Raw genomic sequence first — 26,375 nt, forward strand, 5'->3', positions numbered from 1 at the left:
ACTCGACGGGTCGGCGATCGTGCCGGTTTTAAATATCACCGTATCGAGCCCTCTATTTCTTAGATGACGCGTGTTATGTAACTTAAAACGCGGTTCCGGGCACGATCGGTCGATATGGGTTTTTTTAACAACACACGTCCAATTACATTCGCCTCGTGTTGAAAATGCGCTTGATGCGCCGTGCCTTTTGCTTCAGAAGGTTTACAGGGCTTTGCAACCCCTTGCGGGAGGCGATGGATGCAACATATGGTTGGTACTTTTAGTTAATTGACCGCTCAAGAAGGACGAAGCGATTCCTATAGTAGCTTATTTTTGTTCCTTTTCTAGGACGACTTTTGTTCTAGACAGAGAAGAATGCAAATAGTTCGACGCTAATTATTTAATTAGAGAAATATTTCAAATTTGGAGATTCGTAAGTAGACTGCGGATATATACGAAATTCGTATAAATAAAATTAAAAGGCACAGAGATGTATACATAGTAGGTTTGTAATATGCGAAAATATATGGAATATTTAAAGTAGAATACTCGTTGAAGTATTTAGCACCTTAACCTACGATTTACGTTCGAGAATTTTGGGCCGAAAACGTAAACAAGCTATTATACAGGGTGGTTGGTAACTGGTGGTACAAGCGGAAAGGGGGTGATTCTACGCGAAAAAAGAAGTCGAAAATATAGAATAAAAATTTTTCGTTTGAGGCTTTGTTTTCGAGAAAATCGACTTTGAATTTTGGCTCGGTACGCGTGCGGTACGTTATAACGGATCTCACTGTAGATCGTTGTCTCGATGGAAAAATTAAAAAAAAAAAAAAATTTTTATTCTATATTTTCGACTTCTTTTTTCGCGTAGAATCACCCCCTTTCCGCTTGTACCACCAGTTACCAACCACCCTGTATATTATATTTGGCCCAATCATCGTACTACGGGCTATGCCCGTAATGTTTACGTTTGGACCGATCATCTACTACGGGCTATGCCCGCAATGTTTACGTTTGGCCCGATCATCGTACCACGGGCCATGCCCGTAGGTTAAGAGGTTAAGTGAAATTAATATTTATATCCTATTTGTTCATGTAATTATATTCATAAATATTTGAACTTGCAAAAATAATGAGCACGCAACAATGCACACATTTTATATCTATGCCAATGTTATATGAGCAGTTCAGAGGCCATTATGTCCAGCTTCGGAACAGAAGGATGATAGTATTATAGAAGCAGATCATTTATTTCTTGAGAATCGAACATCGATCGTATACTTGTGTAATGAAATTAAGAAATCAATAAAAGAAGGAGTTGACCAGTTTGGCTGGTCATAAAAAGATTGTAACTTAACTATCGCGCATAAGAAATACAAAACTACGGTGGCAGTAAACGTTCTAGCATTGAGAAGAAAGAGTTCATCTGTCACAACCTTTTTTCTTTTTTTTTAAATATCCTAAACGGCGACCGAATCCTTTCTGTCCGGGGGCCGTGACACGGATTCTCGATCACAGCGAGAAAGATGAAACGTAACACCCAGATCTGGAAGGGAAGACGAGCTTTCATGTTACTCGTACCCTCGGTCAAGTTTCGATGGTCGCGCGGGCCATAATGATCCTCGACGCTATCGCAAAAAGGAGTAAAGACGACGAACAGCTACAGAGCCGTGCCAAAAGCCCCGACAAAGCCGCCCGTTTTTTTTCCATCCTCCTTGTAGCTTCTTATTTTCATAGAACGGCTACGGTGTAGCGTAACACCGCGATCTCCGTATCAATGGCTCCCCTACTAAGCTCGCAGGTGTACCACCCTATTCACGACAAAAGAACTCATCTTTAGGACAAGTGTGTTACCGCCCCATAGAAACGGTTACACCGTGATTCTTGCCCCTCTTTCTTCCTCCAACTGGTTCCAACACCCTTTTACTCTGGCCCAACCCCATCACCTCAACCCCTTGCCTCGTCTCGTTTTTTAGTTACGTTTTTCAGATGGAACAGAAAGAGAGAACGAATCAGTGAGCAAGTCTTTTCTGCATTATCGAGGGGACAGACCAGAGAGAGCGAGGCAGATCGTTGGGGAAACCAACTTGTGTGTATGGGAATCTCACAGGTGCATGGTTTTCTAAGAAGTTTGTTCCTGGGCGAGGATCTCTGGCTCCATTGGCTCGTCGCTCTACGTACGGGGATGATTGTCGAACGAGAGATGGAAAGAGCCCTCCGTCTGACCGTAATAGTGATATTAAAACACAATATCCTATGGGACGAAAAAAGTTGGGAGCCGGTGGAGAGACGGAGCTGGCTCGAAGGTGATGACACTGCTCGAATGCACGTGCATGGGAATTCGATATTCAAGGGACTCTTCGTATACGCATGGCACGAAAAACCATTCGAACGGCGGAAGAAAAGGAGGAAGAGATGGAATGGGTCAAGAGTACCACCATCGAGTCCCATGGGTTAAGGATCGAGACGCAGGCGTTCGAAAATTCAATCGGACCTGTACGTAATCCCTCTGCGTCATCCATCGATACGTGTCGAGAGGTTACCTACGCCGAGTCTCTATTCCTCGTGCTGGGGAAAGGGACTATTATAGCAAGCTATAAAGAAGTGAAAGGCTCTATGCTCGTTCCTCAAAGTGTTAAAGTTTGTTTCGATATTCTTTTGTATCGACGAAAGACGAAATACAAAGGAGGACGCAGCTTCGTAGATTTGAAAAATTGTATTTGAAGCTTGGTTGAAGCGAAATACGTTGGTTGGTAGTGATTTGTAGATGAAGGATGGATAAACGTAGGATGGACGATGGCGAGTGGCAAACGAGAGGCCGTTGAACCTTTGATAGAGGCGCACTGTGGGGCTGTTTGGGTCAAAAGTGTCACCATAAAATCGTGTTCGTGGAAGGTTACCCGCAGTCAGGATTTGTTATCAGTCCACGAGATATTTCTGTTCCTGTAGGTCAACCGAGGTCGAAATCCTCGATCATCCGTTTGGAACTAACGAACGATAGAGGCTGGTACACCTATGCTGTGCGTTAAAAAATTCCTACGGATACACGGGCTCGATTCTATTGAATATTCATTCCTCATTGACCTCGAAACAACGTCGTGGACGTAGTGCTTCTTTGCATATCTATTTTTATATCTCCGTTATCAAACGCTTACGAAACCTTACTCGATAATTATTCTACGAGCAATTCTGGTACGATGATACACGATATTGTCACGTTGTTCTTATGTAATCACTTCTCGATACTTTAATATAGAACTTGATCTTTGGCTAATGCATCTAGATTACAACGAATTCTCGTAAAAACTGATTTAATTTTTAACATATATCAACGACGTAACAAATTCGTCAAATCGTAAAATTCACCAATGGTTCTCGATCAAGGTTGAAAAATCACTAACGATCCGTATCATCAAATCTTCTTATCGTCTGTGATTGAAAGAAAGAACTAAAATGTAATTTTATATCTCGACAGAAGAATACAATGAAATTATCGAATTATATTGTGAATAAATCCAAACAAAAGCGCGACAATTTGCTCTGATACCAATGACGACCATGCAAGGGGACGATAAAGGTGGAATCGTCATCGAAGCCGATGAACCTTTTTCCCTCTAACCTCGTAGGTATATATCCCTGGCGTTGTGTATCTATCGATCGATCCCCGTATATCTTCCAAGATATGATCCCGATCGGACAGCGATCTTAGCCTCCTGTGACCTTGACCACTTAGTTCTGGTAGCGAATCTCTCGTGTGCACGTATATAGAGTGAGACGAGAGTCTTGGTGGAGGAGTGAAACGAGGTTTAACCTTGAGGAGTCCTGCCAGTCTCCTCTCGAGTCCCGATTGAGTTTGCACGCCTGCTCTTTTCAGCTCTTCCACTGGGCCGGGTCGAATTAAAAAGGGGAAAAAAGGGGCCGGTTAAGAAGCAAGAGAGAGACGGAAAGAAGAGAAGAGAACGATCTCCGGAGCCGAAGATACCGGGGTCTCGTCCCAGCGAACCGCGATAGCCACGTTTTCCGTTGTAAATTTCCCCAAAGCGCGAGTGGGACGTAAATCGATCAGACACTGCCTTTGGCTCGCTGTGGATGAGGTTTTGTTCGTTTTTGGGCCCTGCTCCTGTACAAGAGGGAATCGAGGGGCCTGATGAGTCACGGACGGTGCCCCGCGGCGAGGGTCTCAGTGACTCTCAACCTTTTTTCACGTTCTTCTATCGATTTTTCGCATTAAACGTCTTTTTTCCTTTATTCCAGCAAATCTCGATAAATCGTCTTATCGAACGGACCAAATAATTTCGTACGAGTATTCTTTTAATTCCTCTTTTAAAATTCCCCGTTTCCCGTGTCCTCCAAATCGAACATAAATTTATTTCACTGAAAGTCAGTTTTACTCCTCGTCCGAAGATACGCATTGTAGAAGGCAATCGTTATCGCGCGTACTGCGCATTTCCAAATTTTTTCGGAAATATCTAGCTGTGTCCTCTGACTCGAAGATAATGTCCCTCTGGAAAAAGGAGGTACATTAAGAAGAAAAGCAAATATTTGACCACCTTGACGCACGAATCTGACGATCCGACAACTGCGTGCAACTGTCAGTGGTGTAGCAGAAGGAAAGATAACCAGAAAGGGTCCGGCTGAGAACCACACGACGATAGCCAGGGGTTTGGGTACGTTAGGAACACGTGCAGTCTCGAACGGTCCAGGTCCCCCCTGTAAACGTGTTCGTGTTCAGATGGTACCGTTCGTTTGTGTGAGTTGAGATATAGGAAGGCTCCTCTCTCCCTCTCCTCGCAGGCAGAGCCAGGCCTTCCTCCTTCCTTCTCCCTTCCACCGCCCTCCGGACCCCTGTGCCCCTAAGTTATATTCGAAAAGGGAGATTTGTATTTGTGCATTCGACGTATTGTTTGTGTAGGTTGCCTCCCCTGGCAGGTTAGCCACCTGTTGACTAACCTGAACCTTAGGTTTCTGCCCACACAAACCCCACGGACGACGATAGCAACGACGTCGATGTGTTTTTAAACTACCCCCTCCTGTGGACCTTCCTTAATCTTTATTTTGCTCTTGTCCGGGGTAAGAGACCTCGACGTTCGAAGACTCGAGACTTTCTCGCGCGTAAAATCGATTTAAAAATCACGCGTAAAAAAAAGGAGAATGAAGATAGTTATTCAGTGAGATGATTTGATTTTGGACGGATTCGACTGACTTTTTAGGATCCTTTATCGAATCGAGAAGCTTTCTGAGAGAGATGATGTGAATCTACGGGTCCGTGGAAATCACGTAGACGCGGAGTGTATATTTTAGTCAAATTATTGAAAATTTAGTTGATAAATATGAAAGAGCAGAATCTTCGATGAAGGCCATTATTAGATTGGAGATTTGTAAGGAGATTAATTTAATGGTACAGAAACGTATAGAACGCGCATAAATATGCAAAAATATATCGATTTGAGGGACAGTTTGCAAAGTATAATATTTAACGAGTGAAACAAATTTCTATACCTGGATGCTACTTTTCATAAATGTTTTAATAAACGCCAATATGAGAATACCAGGATCAAAGATTTGAAACAATTTATTTGATTCACCATCCTGCCTTATGAGGAAGCTTTATCCCGCAAGATTTCCAATTGTTAACAACAACGACAAAAGGGGTTTTATCAAGCGTCTTTGACCATGACGAAGAGCACAGATGCGTTGGTAAGAAGCTTCAAAGACACTATCAGAGGGCTGTGGATTGTAACGCGGAAGATGCCCGATGATTTCGAGGTCGTTGAATACATTTCGAACGACTGTGTAACATTTTTCATCAGCGTTCTCTCCTCTCGGATCTTTGCTCGCGATTTATCGCGCTTCTATTATTACTGAGGACTCGATCCAGGGCTAGACAGTATCCAGGAAGCGGGGAATGCAAATCGACTGGAGCAAGGGAAGCTGGAACAGGAGAGAATTCGAACGTGATTCGATTTAAGAGAAATAACCTGCAGCAGCTCGCGAAAGTGCTCGAACAGTTACCGCGGAAAATTTCCTTGAATATATTGTGTGCCTTATGCGAAACCTTTTGAAATATCATTAGCATTGTAATGATAAACGACGATCGTGATTAATTCGTAAAATTTGAAACCGATCTGAAAATGTATACGGAAGCTGCAAGATATTTCTATATTTTAACCATTTTTAAATTTCATTGGTACTGACACGAGGAGCGACGATTACGATTATATCGGTAAATTTGACCAATCTGAAGATGAATATAAAATTACTTTAATTCAATTAATAACGTAGTACGAATAGATACTTTGAATTATATAATTAATCCCAAAGGTAGCTCCCTCTAAAAGTATTATGACTTATTTATATAACGAATTATATTGAATGTTTAAATATTTCAATGATCATTTCGACGTGCATGCGATAAATATTCTGCAGCTTCCATAAACAAATTTTCAGATCGGTTTCAAATATTTCCAATATAATGATAATCATTGCGTCTCGTTACAGATTTATTGCAAAATGTTTTCCATGATACATATAACGTATTCATAAAGAATTTCTATAACTGTTCACTGTTATACTCTGACAAGCCACTGTATGTATATCATCGATTCTATCTTTCTCGATATCGAACGGATGAATATCGTAGACACGGCCGTAGATCATCTGGTTGAGGGAGGATTTACGCGCGAAGGTGTGACCGGAGTCTAACGCTTTCCTGTAAATCTATCCTGCAAACGCATAGCCTCGTTGCTTCCTACGATGTTCCTCGGGCGATTCGACCCGTTATCGCTCGTCGATTCTCCCATTCGTTCGCTCATCACGCGTATACGAATCGTAGCTCGAATCGTTCTCGACCTCTCGAAACAACAGTTACGCTCGCTTACGACTCGCTTGGTAGTAGCCGTGGTCTAACCGTGGCCATGTTCGTGGCACGAGATGGTCAGGTTCAGCGAAGGGAACGATGAATGCAAATGGACGATGGCCACACGGACTTCTAACGTAAGCTGAATCGAGGAAGGAATCGAAGATAGCGTTCGAACGGAGAAACGGTGGAAGAGGGAGAGAAAGAAGAAAGAGTCTGATTGCAGGCGTTACATAAGGGAAGCTAGGTGGTTGGACGCGACCTTAGTCCGCGTCTACCGCGTCGATACAATCTCGACGCAACGAAGATATCCGCGTCTGGAATGAGATTTCCATCCGGAATTGCCGCTGGCCCGGTTCCAGCTGAACCTTCGGCTGCACCTAGCAGACGACGGATTCTAACGATCCTGCAAATCGATTCAAACGTATTCAAAGCTATTCTCCGAGACACACCGGGATCTATGTGTGTACACATACTATACTGTCACCGCGCTATAATAGCTCCTCTCGCGTGCGCCGCTACAATAGACCTCGTTGTCAGTGTCTCGCATTAAGTCGACGATTCGACCGAGCACCAATCGACGAAGCTAGGCGAGGGAGGGAGACAGCCAGAGGTAGTTGGAGAGAGGCAGGGACCTTACGAGGTTACTCGCGGAGAGCTGTTCTAGGAAATGAATAATTAACGCCTGTTGTGCCACGGAATAGATACCGATACGAGATAGACGGAAACTCGGGGGATGTTAAGTGTGGTCGGGGAAATTGAATGTCACCGATTGGCTCTGGGTTCGCGCGGTGTCGTTTGAGAAATGAGGACCGATGGTATTAGATTGTCCGAAAAGTTCCTTTCGTTTTATGAGGAAATAATAGACGCACAACGTTTTTTCTTTTATATTATTTTGTCGTATTACGTACGATCCATTTTGTTCTGTTGAGATAAACATCGCGATATTTCACAGACTTGGTTTCACGTTTATAGGAAAGTGCACTATCGTAGAAAACGCTTTTGCGGAAGAAAGACACTTTTCGGACAACCTAATAGTAAGTAAAGTTACTTCCAGTGGAATCTTATGGAATATGGTGTATTGCAGGTTTGTATAACGCACTGAAAAAATTGATTGTTCTTGTGTATAATGTAGAGTTGGATGAATATAATATAATTTTTAATCTTACTTTTCTTTCGGATATTCAATGGTCTTCTACGACAATTACTTCTTATATCTGAATGGGAGTAACTTAAAACCATAGTATACAAGTCTTGATGTATTTTTCGCTTTGTACAAAGGCCAATTATAAAATTTCATTACATTATTTTGAAATAAAACAATATCGCCTGTAGTTCGTACAACTGTACTTTATACAAGAGTAGTTTCACGATGAAATAAATAGAATTCAGCACCAAAAGTTCAATTAATCGGACACTACCTAAGACTTCGTTCGAATAAAAATCAGACTCTGCATATAGAAAATGTAAAAAATTTTTAAAATCAACATACAACACTTCCATCAGTTAAACAGAAACACTCGCAATTACTATGTCGATGAAATCTCGCAGTCCATGGAGCTGGGATCAAAGTAACTAATGGACAAAGTGCATTCACATCCATCAAACGGTGGAGTACTTAACTGGATGAAATCGATCGCAAACATCGAAATCGACCAAAGGACAAAGACGGAACAAGATCAGAGAAACAGGAGGATCTGTATCATAGGCTGTGTCACGTTCACCTAATTTCCTTTTCGTTATTCATAGGGCGACATGTCTCCGTGTTCGGTGCCAGGTTTACGGCTAATTAGCGACCCGATCTACTTGCAGCGATCGAACCGGTCAGGGCAATAATTAAGTCGGCTAGGATCGCCGCGGCATCGATTACCTCTGTCGATAATTGCGGCTTAATATCGCCGGTTTAATGCTCTCGAAAGCAACGAGGCGAACGTGTCGGAAGTAAAAGCCGCGGGGAACGTTGTCATTGGGAATTAATGTATTTCGCGGCCGCTAATTGCATTATTCACCGCGCACCACCCTGTCCTTCTGTAATCTCGGCCGATCGACCACTTGTATCGGTCCGTGTAATCGGTATCCGCGGATTATTTCGTTTCATTGCATCCAACCGCTCCACGCGCCGCTTTGCGTGGCCGCGCACGTTGCAGGATAATTGTTTCTCCGCGTCCGCCAACGATCGGTTATCCAACACGTAACAGTATTCGTTTCATCTGTTTATTTAATATTATCCTCCCCTTTCCTTTGAATATCCGCATTTGCGATGGGACATACGAATCAACGTTGTACAACGCTATACTACCGAGTTAAATTAAGCTTTTTTATTTTTATTTATTTATTTATTTATATTAAGCTTTGTATGCGCGCGTAGAAAATGAGAAACGATATATTAACCGTACGATCTTTCCATGAATTTTCTCCGCGTTGAAGCGATGATCCATGGTCGTGTTAATATTATCGGAATTGAATTTTCTAGGCTTCATTTCCTACGCCCTTTATATTTCAGAAATAATCATCGAGGAACAATCTGCTATTATTTTGAACAAAAGAGAGGAAAACGGTCGTCTCTAAAATCATAGCTTCTAACAATTAGACTTGTTAGTAAAAATAATTTTTGTCGATTATACGTAATGTGAACTCACCAATTCAAAGACTCCAACACTATACATCGATAGTAATAATATGATTTACATTTCACACGCTGAATAAGCAACACGAAAAAAAGACACTACGGCGTCGTTTAACCACCCTTTAAGGATTTCTTGCAGAGTAACACTGTTCTATATCTTGACACAAAGTGAAATTTGGAAGATTCAGGTCGACGTAGCAGTGCCACACATCCATTTCTCGCGTCATCAATACCAATGAACGTCAGGTTGCTGGATCTCGAACGGGCATATTCGTGTCGGTGGCACACGAGTTCAGAGATCATGCCAATGACGTTTGATGGACACACGGGAATCGGTTGCGCGCGCGTGCCTATCACTTTCTCGAGACGTTGCCCGTGCGTGGATACGTTGAAAGGGTTAATCTTAATCGTTGCGGCATTATCGACGTAGCCAGGGGCGTGACAGATCGTAATCACTGCTGTGAGACAGGTGATCGCGATGGTTGCGAATATTTATGCTATGAAACCACCGACGAACTGTACTGTAATCTGAACGAAAGGAAAGGATCGGTAACGAAGTGTCGCGGTCTGTTAATCCGCGACAATTATCGAGTTGAGTCACTGTTTCAGGAAAAACCTGGTTTGATTTTTCTGAAGCGATTAAGAAGGAACGCTTTAGATCGTTCGATCCAATCGTCGGCCGATTTTTCACCTTTTTTTTTCGGATCGAATTGCTTGTTACACTCTGTTACGATATATCCATTGAGTTTTTAGCTTGTTGACTTTAACCTTCCAGTTGAATTGGTTCGAGATTGGCTCGAGATCGATAGATTTTGACAGAGATACTTGAGCAGACAAAAGTTTTTTATCAGACAGCGGAGATATCGCAGCGGATAATTGCGAGGCACGCGTTACCACACGGCATTGTGATATTGCGACAAACAAAGAAACTCGTCGATCGAGATTTAGCTGTCACTCGAGCGATTCCTGCTTCTTGTTACCGCGTTGTTCGATCGTGTTCCAAAGAGGGCGATATAATTAGCAGAAGTACAGCTTCTGGTCGTTGAATTCTGGTCGAGCTCGTGCTCGAGAATTTCTAATTTTTATGCTCTGTCGTAAATGACGAATTAAATACATAAACGATCATGCGCATGAGACAAACAATTATTTTATAGTTATATTACGTCGTAGAGCTAAATTCGCCACAGACTGTCTTTCACCGAAGAACGTCCCTGTATTGTCACGAGCGCTTGTCTACAACCTCTTGAACTTGTGTTTTCATTCTTGACTTCGAAATTATTCGATTGGAGGACAAGAATGTAAGTATCGCAAATTAGCGAGAACGTTAAGCAAAAGAAAAGGAATTGCCATAGAGTTCTCTTTCGATTTAAAAAATTTCCGTGAAACTTGCCACAGCAAACAGAAATCCAACGAAATCCTCAATTGTGATTTCCACTTGCCCGCAGTTGGTACGGTGCCATAAGTACCCAGCAGCGGATACTATCCACGTGTTCCACGATTTTTCAATGGGACAACCTGCCGCGGAAGCCTTCCATTTCAAACTTGTTCACCAAGGACGATCCATCATCCAAATGCCTGGGCATTCGTTTGCAGAAGGCAAGGCTTCGAGTGTTCGTAAAACGAGCAGTAAGGGTCGCGTCTCCTGGCGTCTCTTCCGCCAAGAAATCACTTAAACGGCGCGGAACGGTAGGATCTGCCGCGGCAAATCCGCATAATGCCCGGATCGTAAGGAATGGCTCCACCAACTTACGCATGATTTATGTTTTAATCACAGTTTACAACAGAGCCACGCTCGCCCACGTTTCACTGCTTTGACTTTGCATAATGGTCTGGAGCGTGAACGCAGCACCGTGCAAAGACAGGACGCGCGTGCTCCTTTGCTGCTCCTTGTTATTGGTTAAAGGTTTCCGTTTCTTCTGCTTTCTTCCAGCTATTCCGAGTCCAACAGCTCCCAGCGATCGTCCTCGTTTCTTTGGCGTGGCAGCTCTTTTTCCTCTGGTCACCGTCTTTCTCTATTACTCTATCGGTTATCTACTCTTCAAATTGCATGTGTTACGTGCCCGATGCTCCGCGTTGTTGTTCCATTAGTCTCGGCAAAGGTACACCGTGGCCGAAGCGAACGATCGCTTCTTCTCGGAACCTTGCTACGCGATCCCCGCGCAATGTAGGCCAACCACGTTTATCCGGCGAGTGTTCCGCGCGCGATGTTTTGCTAAATTATCCAACTGCCAGGCGGGATCATCGTCCCGGGGAATGTAGGAACTATTGGACGAGCAAAAATCCAGGAAGTTGAGGCAAAATGGACGGGATCTCTGGATGAGTTTAAGTTACGGCCTTCGAGCTGATTTTTCCGCGGTTTATTCAGATCGCTGGTTTCGCTGAATAGAGACCGGTCGGTGATGCGGACTGAGCGCATGAAAAAATCGAAGGTGGTAGAGCGAGGATGCGTTCGTAGGTTTGGCGTTTAAATTGGACCCGTGCTACGTGTTGAATTTCTTGTTTAGCATTCGCCGTAACATGTCTTCGATCGTTGTGGGGATATTAGGAGATTTTATGTAAACAAACCTGAGACACGAACAGACAAGGCTGGCATGTAAACAAACAAACTCGGAACGTAAACAAGTAAACGTAGAATATAAACAAACAGACGTGCAATGTAGATGTAAATAAGCAGACCTTAAATGTAAATAAACAAACGCGAATGCAACGAAACAAATTAGGCATCCAACCGAGCAACCTTCGAATGCACGCAAGAAATCTAAAATATAAGCAAACAACTTCGTGATGTAAACAGACAAATCTGAAATATAAGGAAACAGGCACGGGATACCTTTCTTATAGAAACAACGGATTGTGGTTGATCAAAGAATCCGAGCTAATTTTCCTCCATTATATCTCCATCCCTTTTTACTCTATTTTCCAACCAAAATCTGAAATTCCATCTGCACCGGCGAAAAGGAAGTACAAATCAAGAAACACAGTTGCAAGGGCGAGGTGCTGGCTACGAAGTAAAGCGCAAGAACTAATTATGTTCTACTTATTCCAGCACAAAGAAAGGTCGAGATCTCGCCGTGAAGGAGCAGCCCTGGTTTTTCTGTAAAAAACCTCGAGCGAGTCCGATCAATTTCTCAACGACCAACCGTGACAAATGATAGGCATCCGTGGTGAGTGCCTTATCGAGAGAATCGGGCTTACACCGGTGAGCTTGATCGAGTTTACATAGCACGCTCGTTAGGCGAATAATAATCCGCGACGTTCGCTGCCGACCTCATAGATAAGCCGTTCACGATTCGCTCATTATCACGCTGTGTCGTGCGCCGGTCATACATACTCCAGCTGCATCATATCTACGTTCTCTGGCTGCCTCCGTGATCCTCTCGTGATGTACATAATTTTCGTAGAACCACTGCTCTATAGAATATTCATAGTCATTATAGTGATAGTTCCACAAGTAATTGAAACTCTACGAGTAAAACAACCTTCACTGCTAGATTGTGACTGCAATACGAAGCAGGAAAATTCAAACTTATCAAACTTCATCAAATCGTTTTCATACAATTTCAGTAGTTATATCGCGATATCAATATTTAGATACAAATAATCGAAACTCTCTATTGTAAATATAGTAACTTCCATAGGTAGATTTCACGATTAGAATAATTTTTTTATTGCCTCAAACATCGTCAAACGTGCACGACAACGTTTCGTAGAATATTTGCAATTATATTATCATACTGAAACCTCCACAAACGAATAGAATCTCTGCGTTACAAGAAATGTAACCTTCGCTAATAGACCACACGACCAGAATACAAAGAAGGAATTCCTTCGCTCCTCCTCAAACTTCGTCAAATCTCTTTAATAGCATTACCACCAATTATCTTTCAATTAAAGCAACCAACAGACGTACCCTTCAATCTCTACGCGCTCGAACTTTTATCATCAAGCCAGATCCACCCCATTCACGTTATCGGTTGGAATCTCGATTCCACTGTGAACGAGTCTTTGACGACGAGCTGGACACGAGCTTTGAGAGATGTTCGCTTCTCGATGATCTAAACTTGGCCTTGCCGTTTCCCTCTCGCGCCGCCCTCCCCGGCTCAGGAAAAGAGAACAGATAATTCTAAGATTATAGGTTGTCCGAGTGTCGAGGCTGTTCGTGCAACAGCAACGACGGCAGCCGGTATCCTTTTTCCAGGATCTTCGGCAGCTCGATGGGAATACAAACACCGCTGGCCATGACACCGTAACCTTACCCAACGGTTGATTATCCGTGCCGATCGTTAGGATCATCAGCCATCTCGTGTCATTAGCTTCATTGTGCTCGCGTCGATGATGCTTTCGCGGAGTCGTTTGCATAATGACGCGCAATTATTTATCTGGAGTAAGGTATGCTGGCGGCACGCTTCGGATGCAGCTGAATGATCGCTTAGCGTGATTTGGCAGGACCATGGGTCCACTTACGTAAGCGGTATTAGCATTTCAGAGATTTCTGAACGATGACGCGACCGTTTGTATTTTTGGAGTCATTCGGGACGAGGAACTTGCTCAGGTAGATCGACGATTTTGATAGGTCAAGGTCATGCCTTTCGATTGGCATTTTCATACAATTTGCTCCAATTACGTTTATTTTCAACTTCGTGTTATATTTTCAGGTTCGTGCTATAGTCTTTGGAAAAATGTTTGACACTCGTTTGGATGAATCGAATCAGTTGATTTCGATCGACTCGAAGTTAGGTGACTCGACTAATTCGAAAGCATGTCTCGAGTAAACCAAATATCAGGTTCACGTGCAAATTGTTTCGATTCAAGTTGCTTGAACCGAAGTAACTCGAATAATCTGTAAGAAAGTTTATTAAAGTATTTAAAGACCTTGAGAATGGAATAGTCCAACAGAGCTGATTACAAATCTTCCACTTATTGTTAAGAAATATAGATATACCCAGTATAGAATTACGTTTGGGTTAATATACTTTCTAATTGGAAGATTTGCGATTTGCATAATATTACATAGTTTTAAACGCATGTTTAAAGTTTATAGTTACCCGAATCGCGATCAATTTTATTATATCGATAGAAACAAGAGAAAATTGAGCAGCACGATTACTTTGGATTACTCAGCACTGAACCGTAATTCTCTTTTTTTCGCGTCACTACTTTTTCGATGAATCGTTGAGATGACTTCTTGCTCAAGGATTCATCGAGCGGTACGCGTATCTAGATCTCGCGTAGCACTCACCTTCGGGGCGTATGATCAGCGTGATCAGCTAATAACGGCACCGTTCATCACGGCAAAGACAATGCGTGTCTCTGGATGACGTTTACGAAAGTCACAACGGTCGATCGATCTTCTCTATCGACACGACGTGTCTTGCAGCGATTCGCAACGATTAAGAACCCATAATCGTCCGCATTATGCACACCTCCGCGGAGAAAATTGTGGCGATTAGCCGCGAAGGATGTGTAATTTTTTAATTAACATCTCTCTACGTATATCTCGCGTCTCGTTTCTCTCGGTTATTTCGTTTTAGAAATTACAGTGATTACGGAGCATTAGCATCTCCTTTTTTTTCCTCTTCGTTTATTTCTATTTTACGATTCTCTTTTTCTTTCTCCATTGTGCTCGCCACGCGTTTGATTGCGTAAGGTTGCATGATATCTCCGCTCATTCCGGTATCGATAATTAAGTTTTGATGGAAACGCGAAATCCACGACCGTGTCTTTGTAGATAAAGAAACGAGAAAAACGACGAAGAAGATGACGAGGATGTATTGGACGATCGCCAGATGTTCCGCGAGCGGCAATGAGATAATATTTTAAGAGACGCGCAATTAACGCGATGATTGCGCTCGCTGGAGGAAACAATACGTCTGCCGATACGATCTTCGGCACGATCGACGTCGCGCACAGGATAATGTGTTCTGCTGGAAATAATGCCTCGCTTTAGAGCCCCGGCTCTTCAGGGAATTTCATTCGCCCGCGTTCGCCGAACTCTCGCCGATGAATTTCCGCGTACGCGTACGCGTATCTGACCTCGTCGTTTGTTTTAACGTGCCATTTCGGTGCCTCGGTTCACGTTTCTCTCTATTTTCGACGTATACGTATATCGGATAGAAGGTATTCAAAGAATTTGAAATACATTATAGATATAGACCTTGCCATGATAGAAGCCATATACTCTGTGTCTATCAGAAAACTATGCGTACAATTGCTCAGGAAAGCATTCGAACGCTCGTAGAAACTCTTGCTGAACATATTTTATGTTTTAAACGAAACAATATGAAATTCCATTAGCACTGTAAGGAGACTGGACAAGCATGGTACGTACTGAGAAAGTTTGGAGAAAATCTGAAGATGTACATGAAAACTTGAAAATATTTAGCGCAAGTGTATGTTTCACAGAAACCACGAAGATATTCAAACGGTCGATTAACCATCCCATTAATAATCCTCGATATTCGGCACTTAGTTTGCAATAAATATCTCGTAGCTTCTACGTACATGTAAATTTTCAGATTGATTTCACAATGCCAGTCTTGTCTCATTATCACGTTAATGAAATTTCACAATGTTCTACGTAACACAATATGTTGCCGAATTAGAACAGCATCTTTGTACTACTGTAACGAAGATATAGAAGATGCTGTTGAAATTAAATGTGTACGAAATTCATAAACAGTGATTATAATATGAGATAAAAATTTAGAAGAGCCATATACAGTTCACAGGACACAGCTCGTTTCCTACCGCCATAACTGTCCATATCATAACGTTTTGATTTTCCACGAAACACTTAGGCCAAAACCGCAAAACACAAAAGAAGACAAGAAACGAATTGAGTGCCGGAAGGAAGATAGCGGAGGGCCACTCGAACGGAAATTCCATATCCATTGACCTAAAATTTTACGATAGTTTAGTGAAGATGCAGCAGGATCGACAATGAGCAGCGGTAAAGCTTTCCCTAAGTGACCTTAAAATAATAAGTTGAAGATAACAGCCGGTCGATGTCGGGAGTATGACAAGCGCGCGCGTGTACGCGCGAGCTGCGGGAAATGTAAGCACGGCCACGTGTTACAAGGCAACACGTGTCGCGTGGTACCAGTGAAAATAAATCATGCGCCGCTGGGACGAAGGAGAGCAGCACGGTGGCTCCGAAAGAGTGTCGGAGAGAAGAAATTCGAGAAAAAGGTTCGGACCCTTGTCAGGCCGCTTCGTTTTGCCTCGTGCCATCGCTCGGGTACGCGTCGAACGATCGAAAGCAAAGGATTCGAACGGTGATTTCTGACGAATTTCTCCTCTCCCAGACGACGACCGAAATTTGTCGATTTGAACACGAGAAGAAGGCGTGACAAAATGCGCCTCAACGAGGCTTCTTTGAAACGCTTTATTCGTTTCGGAAAAGAAAAATGAAAGAAGATGTTGAGAATATGATTTTTCGATTCTTCTATGGATGTATTTTATGAACAGGAAATCGAGATCGGTGAATATCGAGGAAATGAGGAATGGAAATAGCAAAAGACACGAGGAAGCGGTTGAAATTGGTTCAGAATTGACATCTTGGCTAATGATCTTTTTAGTAGGTATTTAAGCGAGAGTTAGATAGTCACTGTCAGATAACATAATGTTGAAATATTGTACACAATTTATGGTTGATACTCGTCAACTTAATCTTTGTTACGATACAACGTGTCGTTTTCAGAGTAGAAACATTAATCCTTATCACGATTGTGACTCGATATTATAGGACAAGAAGTTGAAATAGAAACGAAGATTATCAGAGCTTGAAAGCTTAGCAATCACGGGAAAATCGTCCTACAACGAAACCTTAGATTCGAGAATAACGAAGTTTCAATATTGAAAGTACCTGAACTTTAAAAAAGAAAAAAAAAAGAAGAAAAAGGTATATATATAAAATCCTAAAAAATTATCTTATAACGAGAATCCACTTTCCAGTGGATCGAAAAATGTTCCAGTGAAAAACGTAGACAAATTGCGATAGAGAACTTCGGTTCCCCGTAACGATTACAAAGTAACGCGTGGACTTCCTAGGAAATTCTCCAGAGGCCACAAACAGCCCGTTGAGACGTCATTAACAGTGTAACACAGAGAGTCGGTTCGTTTTACGGTGAAGTTCGGCGCACGGGGAGAGGCGCATTAAAAAATCGAGCATGGGCTTTGCTTAACGGCCGTTTAACGCGCATAACTCGAAAGCTTCCTCTGCTCTGTAAATCGATGCCTGTCAGACCGCCGGCTGACGAACGTTGGAACGCCCGTACAAAGAATATACTTGTAAACTTCTACGAGCGCGTTAATGTACTTTTTACGCCTCTGTGGATGGTCCTCGCTGGTTTATGCTTGGCCCAGCGACGGCCAGCGTCGTTTTCCTTCTGTCACGAACCACGGATTTGCTTAAGCGACGATTCCACCGGTCTGACGACCGTGTTACGCGCCACGTTACCTTCTTATAGCATGATAAACATTGTGCGCGATTGTGTAAAAATTGTCGGTTTTAGTGGCTACTAGAAGTGAGTTTGAATTTAAAGCCCTGCAACTCCACTGGATTTATTTTGTACTTGGTTTTGTAGCACTTTTCCCAGCTTTCGCGATGAGATTGTATTTCAAGTTTATACGATTCAGATAAAATTGGCAAGTTACGAAAACTTATTGTTAGTTGGTTTTCCAATGCAGAATTTGTTAACGTCGATTACTCATATTTTAACGAATGATTATTTTGCACGGAAAACGCGTTTAACTCAAACGACACTTCAGTTCAAGGGCAATCTTCTATGTTGTAAGGAGAATAAGACTATTAATCAACTGGTCAGACCAGGATACGAGCGTGGATATTCTACTTACTTTAATAATCCACTATAACTAGTTTTTACTCCAACTTTTATTTCTTACTTCAACAATTAATAGGCTCATGGTAGAAATAATCCTTATCAAACCTTGCGATTTTTTCTTATGATATTGCATTCTCAGAGGCGAAATTCGCAACATAGTAAAACCGATATTGTACAAAACTTACTTCCTTCGCTTATTATCAAATGCGAATTGACCAGTTTTACAAAAGCAACCTTTATTAGCATTATTTTTACGTTTCTACTAACAAGATTGTTATTTTATCAAGATATTATAATCGTCGCTTTCCCACACGCTTCACACGTCAAGTCAATTATTTTGCCGAGTAGCTTGAAATCTATGGAATAAGCATCGATATTTGCTTCATATTTGGATAAATCTTCGAACGATTCTTCCGTGCTGACTTTATCCCGATAAATCTCACGTGAAAAATATGGCCCTACAATTTATCAGACGGTATCTCATGCCGATTGTTTTTTCCGGAACGTTCTCGCCTGCGAGACCGCGACAGTCCGAGCGAAGCTACTCTCGGCGACGGAAAAAAGCAATTCGGTAAATTCGGTAGCCGTGGACCGGCGTCGGCCATACAGTTGTAAATCTGAACCGGCATGTTGACGCGCTTTTTATATTTGTAACGGTTGGCGGCTCTTTCCCGTTTATGTTCCGGCGCGAACGAAATTCATTGCGCTGGTTGTTATCGCGCGGAATAAAATGGACGCGGGGCTAAATAAAAACCTTCGTTGTCTCCCGTGCAATGATTCACGAATGAGTAACAGCTGCCGCGTAAGGAATGTGCTGCGTATCATTTTCATACGCAATTTTGTTACTACGTATCGCTTTCGTATTCGGCATTGCGATCGAAGATCGCGATCATCAAAGATCGAAAGCGGAGAAGACGAAACGAGAAAAATTGTGAGAAATGAAAGTTATCTGGTTGTTTGATTATTTGATAAACTGAAATTGTCGATGAATGCGACAAATTGAGTCTTGTATCGATGAGTTTATGGTATTGGAGTATTGAAAAATAGAATTATATTTTACGTTATAATACAGTCGAATCTCGGGTAACTCGAACCTCGAGGGAAGAGCTAAGATGTTCGAGTTATAGAAATTTCGATAAGTCGAAAGTAACCAGGTAAAAGAGGTTTAACAATCGAAACTTCGATATACAGAAGCTTTGTACAAAAGCACGATTATATTCACCTTGTCGGAAAATGCTACTGGTTCAAGCCTCCTCTTGGAACTAATTTTATTCAGTGTACGTAAATTCGAAAGTTAAAGACACGGGAGACATTAACAATTGCGCGTGGTCGAAGGGCAAAGAAGTAGAAACACGGCTTGTGTCACGTATTATGCTACTTGAGACAATTCTAACGGCTGGAAGAAATGAGACAATATCGAATCATTGGTTTCTCACTTCTTGTGATGCGGTATAGCTATAGGTATACTTCGAGTTGCAGAGACAGCGGCGATAGAAATTCGATTGCTGTACTACAGTGCACATATAAAACATGTAATTGATTACCAACGATTTGGCAGAGACACAGTGGGAACATGCAAAGTAATTAATAATCGAATGATTACAAGAAACACTGCAGCTTTCATCGTGGATCCCGGGTAGTTGATCAGGCTAATACGAATCTCTAAAAGACAGTTGACAAATGTCGCCTTGACACAATTACGAAACAATTACTATTATAATCGGTAAAGATCGCGAGTCCGCCGTAGATTGAAATTAATCAAGCATAATAAAAAAGAAACTCGAAGCAAATGAATTTATATCCTCGTTTAACACCTGCATAAAACACCAAGACTGTCTTTCACGTCATTTATCGCATTCCAGGAATTTCGCTACGTACGATCGCTTAATTGCAACAAAAACCGATCGAAACCTTTTGCAAGCGAAGAACAAACTCTTGGCTAACTACAAAGTCGTGGTACGATGTTAAACAAGATGGTTAACAAACTAGAAAGACGCGAACGTCCTATTATTTCCTCGCATGAAATTAACGAATTTGCGAAATACGAGAAACGTGTCGAGGCAAATGGAAATGGTGTGTCGTTGTGGCGGGCAGGGCGAATGGAAAAATCGCGGAAGATCCGTGGAAACGCGTCTCAATTGCCTGGAACGGCGTTGCGAAAGTGATCTGTGACACGCAAAATCTTCCCAGGCTGCTAAAGGACAACGATACCTGTCCGATGAGTCTCTTCCATTCTCACGGAAGAGAAAAGTGCGCTCGTGATTATGTTCGTAGCGCAGGTGCGCGTCGGTGCATCACGTAGCCATGCTCGCCAAAAGCGTAATCGCTGACGTTCAGGCGCTCGGCGACCGTCGAGTGAATCACGTCGAGGGATTCAGTTTTACTTAGAGAAATGATGCAATCCAGTTTTCCTGTTGACCGGGGATAGAATTTTACTTAGGGTAATGGTGCAATTCTTTTGCCGTCCTCGAGCTTCCGTGAACGCGCTGAGCTTTTTAAGTACAAAGGATTTTTAGATTCCCGGTAAAGTAATCCCTCAGGTTGCACGAAAGGTTGCCAAGTTCCATTTTTTGCTTCAAAAAAGCAGATACGAAATAGAAATACGTAGGTTTCCATAGAAATGTTCGTGAAAAGTGAAATGTTCGTGACCTAAGACCCAAGCTATGAATAGTGGTAATATTCAAAGTATTATCGATACATGGGAAAGTGACATTTACATATTTCGTAAACGAGTCAACAGTACGTAGCTCATGCGTTAAACATTATCGTGAAATATAATTTCAGTAAAATTATGGTGATGTTCGTAATAGAATAGATGACATTACACGTCTCCGTACAAACGTCATATCTCTTTTAAAAATTCCTGAATCGAAGCAAGATTTGCCTCTCGCGATTTAATCTCCTTAAACTTACAAAATATTCCATGAGTCGGTACATGCTATTTCAAGGAATCTTCTCAACTATATAAAAGAAACCAAATATCTCGAAGCATGGTCAGATCAAAGTCGAACATTAAAATCCATAAAATCTATGCTGAGAATCTTACAAAACGATTCAAACTCCAGGATTTTCTACGCTTTTGTCGCCAGACGTTATGTACATTGAATTGTCTCCAAAGTAAGAACGTCGGATCAAGATCCGCGGACGACGAACAAATGTAAAAACAATCGAAAAGACGTCGCTATTGCGAAGATCCAACTTCATCAGACCTAAGCAAAGAGCTATCGTGTCGAGCCCTAATAGAGAACACGAGCAACTGCTGTATCCCAGCTGCGTCTACGGGCCACGTAATCGAGAAACACGCCAGGCTCTTCCTAGAACCCAGAGACTAACACTGATCGTAGTATTCACCGGGTACCAGTTTTGATAACAGGTCCGAAGGAGCACGCGGCCGTATTCCCTCTGCTCGCGGCAGAGCAGTAAGCCAATGGACCAAGGTGATCGTGCAACCGCCCCGCTGATTATCCGCGATGTTTGACTTGATCTATGGAGTCACGTAGCCGGATCAATATTCCGTGTACGTGTTCGAATGCGTGCAAATACTGGTAGCCGGTGTTAGATACGCGTCTTTCTCGCCTACCCTCTTACCCACCCGTTCCCTTCTGCCTTTCTCCATCTCTCTAACCATTCTGCCTGTCCCCGTCTCACACGCTCTAACCGACCAAAGCCTCCCTTCCTTCGTCTCTTCCATGCACCACATTACACGTTCCCTCCTTCTCTGTACCGTGTGGTCTCGTGAACATGGAGAATGCGTACGTACTACGTGTCTAATTAGCGAAGCAAACAGTGTAGTTTCTAGGTAGGGAATGATAGGTACACAACGAAGAGGGCACACAAGACGAAGCAACGGGTCGAATCGCGCGTCGTCGTGTAGATCCATCGTCGGACCCGTCACGATACTACACGCCGAAAGTCGTAACCAAACGCACCTTCGGATAGATCAAGGTCGAAGATCAACCGCGTATTAACAGCGGCCGCTATTTGCCGTGAGGATCGACGATGGTCTGTTAATCGGTATTAATTGGATCAAGGTAAACCCGAGTCGCGCCTAGAACGCGCTATGTATATCTGTTAACCGATGCCACGGGAAATTACGCGCGGCTGGAAACAGCGGGAGAGCGGTGCGTTCTCGTTGCGGATAGAAATGTCAGGTTGTCGGATTTTATGGGTACCGGGCATGGTCGTGCACACATAAGGAGGCTGGATAATTACGATCGTAGATCGTCTCGGTGTATTGCCAAAGGAATATCTAAATATCGAGAGGAATCTAATTAAGCGATATTCTAGTCTGGTTTCTTCTCGCCTCGACTGTAGGCTCGATAAGCTCGATCGATTATATCGCGGTATTCCAATATTTCTACCGCTATCGGTTTGATCTACCAAACACTCGACGAGGTAAAAATCGAAGCACAGTTAACTGATTCCTCGCTTCTGTTTCTCGGAGGAAGCCTGGCAAAAATGATGTTAGCCAAGACGAATGGCTGCGGGGGCAACGATCCACGGCTCGCGCAAAACACCGCGTTTGCCCGCTCACTCGCTCGGCGAGTACGCGTGTCTTGTGCGCGTCTAACGAGTACATAAAACACGGGAGGAGAGGGACAGCTATCCTCGCGTTCGCCGCGCTCGGATATTAATTCCCGTTCGCGCGGATCGCGCGAGCGGCCGCCGGCTAGAGCGCTCGAGAGGGCCGCGAAACGAGTTACTAATAACCGATAGCATCGCCTGCCTCGCCTTCGTCCCTCTCCTTTCCTCTCTTACCTTTTCTTTGGCCGAAAGCCGGAACGAGAGGAGAGCGAGGCAGAGCACGTGGATTAATTGACCGGTGGCGACGACGCGAACAACCTCTGGCTGGTTCCTCTGACGTCGGCCAATCTGCGTTTACACCGTGTAACGGTAGCGTTCTGGGAATGAACGGGGACGAGAAAAGAGGAAGACGAAAAACACGAGGAACAAGAAGCGGCAGAGAAAGAAGAAAACGTCCAGAAGATAAAGAGAAGTATAGACGTTAAAGAGGATGAGCAGGAGAATAAGAAGTGAAAGAAGAAGAAGATGAAGAAGAGGAGGAGGAGGAAGAAGGGGAAGAAGAAGAAGTTGAAGAAGAAGAAGAAAAAGAAGAAGAAGATGAAGAAGATGAAGCAGAAGAAGAAGACGACGACAACGACGACGACGATGACGATGATGATGCAGGGCCCTCGAGCACGCAGCTGGCTCGTCGTGTCTCGTGCATTATGCCATCGTGTAATGCCTATCTCATCCAAGGCCAGTTGTACTACAGTCCTCGCTATATACCGCATATATCGCAACGGAAAATAAATGGTTGCGCAACAGCCTTCGTGGCTAAGACAGGCGATAGTGCACGAGGGTGCTGCTACTCGCGCGCGATGCCGCCGTGGTGGCATAAAATTATTGCCTCGTTTATTCCAGGCAATGATCTCATTGCCGGCTAAGGCTGATATCGGGACGTCGATCGTTGGTCGATCAAGGGAGCGTGGAATTCGCCGCGTTCTCATAGCGAAATTTATCAGGTCGACCAACGTAAGCGTAAGTATTTAGCGATGTATCGGCCGGGATACGCTGGTGAGTATCGACGCGTCGCGTATCGACGATCGTCCGTCTCCCGCGGAAAGATCAGTTTGTTTCGATAAACCTGTAATTTCTCCAGTCTCGACCGCTGCCAGTGGCTTGTCCCAGTTCCAACGAAAAGACGTAAACAACGAGCCGGAGGGAACTATCGTAAGAAGTATCGATGCACCGTGAAGCGATTTACAGTGCACCATATGTGTTTCATTTATCTTCGTTTTCATAGAAATTGTACATTATGAGACACGATTAGTCTTTAATGTAATAACGAAGAACAACAAACAAGAAGAAACAGCAAAAATGAGAAAACGAGGCGAGATTATACAAGATCTAATGAAAATAAACAGAATAATTTTTAGAAACAAATATTCTCAAGCTACTCGAATACGATGATTGCAATAGAGAATATTAATATCATTTAAGCGAACTTCTTTCCTTTTGATGAGTAGAAGTCATTTCCTCGTGGAAAACTGTCCGTTTGTCATGCCACTAGCAACGAGTTGAATACTCCGATTTCAAATATAGATCTCTTAAAAATTATTCATAATCGAATTTGCCGAACCGTAAGGTAAATTGCTTGGCTAGATCCAAATATTACTACAAAATACACTAACTCGAACAGTCTTACCTTGATCGTTAAAGTTTATATTATATAAATTATATTATATAACATTTAATCTTACCCCAGACTAGTTGGATATGTTGTATCGTATCAAGGAACGATCGCATTCGAAGCAGAACGAAAAGAAAATTAGATAAGACGACGAATAAAAGGGGATAAAAGAATCGAACATGCTCGATCCCGAGATATCCTCATTTTGTACATTGGAAATATACAAAAAGCTCGTTAAGTCGCGAGGCGTGTACGCGTTGCCTCCTGCGGGGAACGCACCCGGGGACGGCTGGCCGCGGACCGGGGACCCTTAAATTCGGAGTCACGTATAAACGGACGAACGGAGGAGGAACCAGTGAGAGTTGGGTATAAATACACCACGAACGGGTCCCTTCTCGAACCAGAACCTTAGCGATAAAAAAAGGAAGGGAAGAAAAAAGACGGAGGGGGCAGAAGGAGCGAGGAAATAAGAGGAAACAAAAGTATATCGGAGAACCGGCTCATCAGCTGGCCGGACTGGTCTGTTGTGTTGCTGTCTCGCTCTCTCCTGTATGAAACCAGTCGTCGTTCTCCGTTCGTCACCGGGAGATTGTTACTGGCCTGAATTTTATTCGGAATACGGGCGAGCAGCTTCGAGCGTGGATCGTGGACGCGTATCGATTTTACTCGACGATGCGTCTCGCTCGTAAAAACGACCATTGATTTCCTTCGATGCTGATCGAACGCCCGTTTCAACGTTACATGCATAGTACATGATCTTGTGGAACAGCGTTTAACAGGTTCGCTTTAATCCACTGAAACAATCGATTAGGATCTACGTGTACAACAGATGGTTAGATACGGAGAAAGAAAGAGAGAGGATCTTGGAGGCTACTAGAATATTATTCTAATCGGTGAACGATAAAATCGCGTCGAAGGATAAACGATGTTCCTCTTGTTTTCTATTAGAACAACATCCTACGACACGAGAGAACACGAGCGAGGAGATGGCCGGATTGGAAGGATGGCCGCTCACGACGCCACCGTAGAAGAAGATCACCGATCCTTCCAGCACGTCGAGTGCATAAAAAGACGCGTTTCCGAGCACAATAGACTGGACCCGAACGAGACCTTACGCTGCAACCGAAGTGGAACACCCTGTGTATTAGAGAGACGCCGGCTTTAGTGGCTTGATCGAGGCTTCCGTGGCGATGCACGGTTTCTTCCTTTATACAGTCCTTTCCTTCAACGGCTCCTCGGCAGGCCTTAGGGCCCAATCGAGAAAGACAGCGACAACCGTCTCTCTCTTTCCATCCCTCTGGATCATCTCCTTCGAACGCTCTTCCTTCTTCTCTCTCTCTTTCTATTCGTTTCGCTTCGCGTCGCGGTTTTTTCTCTTGCCAAACGCGGCGTCTCGCTCTTTCTCTCCTGATACCCCGGTTCTTCGTCCGGTATACTTTCGTCTCTTCTTCTACCTATGGTCCCAAGTTCTTACCTCTCTGTCCGTTTCTCTGTCCTCTGCTCTCCTTTTCTCCGCGTTAGTAGGAAAGCCAAGTGGTCCTTTTGCTTGGCGCTGGCGCGCGCGGCCGGGAGGCATATAATTTTCTCGGTGTTTTTATTGCGGGGTAACTTGTCTTCAGGTGAGCCGGTCGAGGTGGAGGTGGCAGAGGCCGCGAAGGTAGAGTACTACAGGCACAGCTAACGCGCAGTAGCTTTACCCTTCCCTTCCTTTGACCCCTTATCCTCGTTCTGTTCCTCTTGCTTCTTTTGCTGCGTCCATTTCTCTCCCTTTCTCTCTAACTTTTTCTCTTGCTTGCTCTCTCTCTCTCTCTCTCTATATATATATATATATACATATATATATATAAACATATATCTATATATCTACATATATATGTA

At 43.3% G+C, this 26,375-nt stretch overlaps 1 protein-coding gene and 1 long non-coding RNA gene across 8 annotated transcripts in view; one reads left to right on the forward strand and one right to left on the reverse strand.

The window, feature by feature from the left end:
- The window catches only part of LOC138180701 (uncharacterized), a 374,745-nt gene that overhangs the window by 215,898 nt on the left and 132,472 nt on the right, over nt 1–26,375 (forward strand). The gene's annotated exons all lie outside the window — the stretch shown is intronic.
- Nucleotides 1–26,375, reverse strand: part of LOC138180704 (uncharacterized) — a 144,064-nt gene that overhangs the window by 9,349 nt on the left and 108,340 nt on the right. Inside the window, exon 4 of one of the 2 annotated variants that reach the window (XR_011173357.1) lies at nt 25,972–26,308. This is a non-coding gene — a long non-coding RNA (uncharacterized LOC138180704). Of the gene's footprint in view, nt 1–24,616; nt 26,309–26,375 lie in introns of those variants that run through there. The other variant, XR_011173356.1, reaches the window with a different exon arrangement.

The sequence above is a fragment of the Bombus flavifrons genome, chromosome 6 (genome assembly GCF_040668555.2).
Source record: "Bombus flavifrons isolate JBK064 chromosome 6, iyBomFlav1_principal, whole genome shotgun sequence".
Lineage (NCBI taxonomy): Eukaryota > Metazoa > Arthropoda > Insecta > Hymenoptera > Apidae > Bombus > Bombus flavifrons.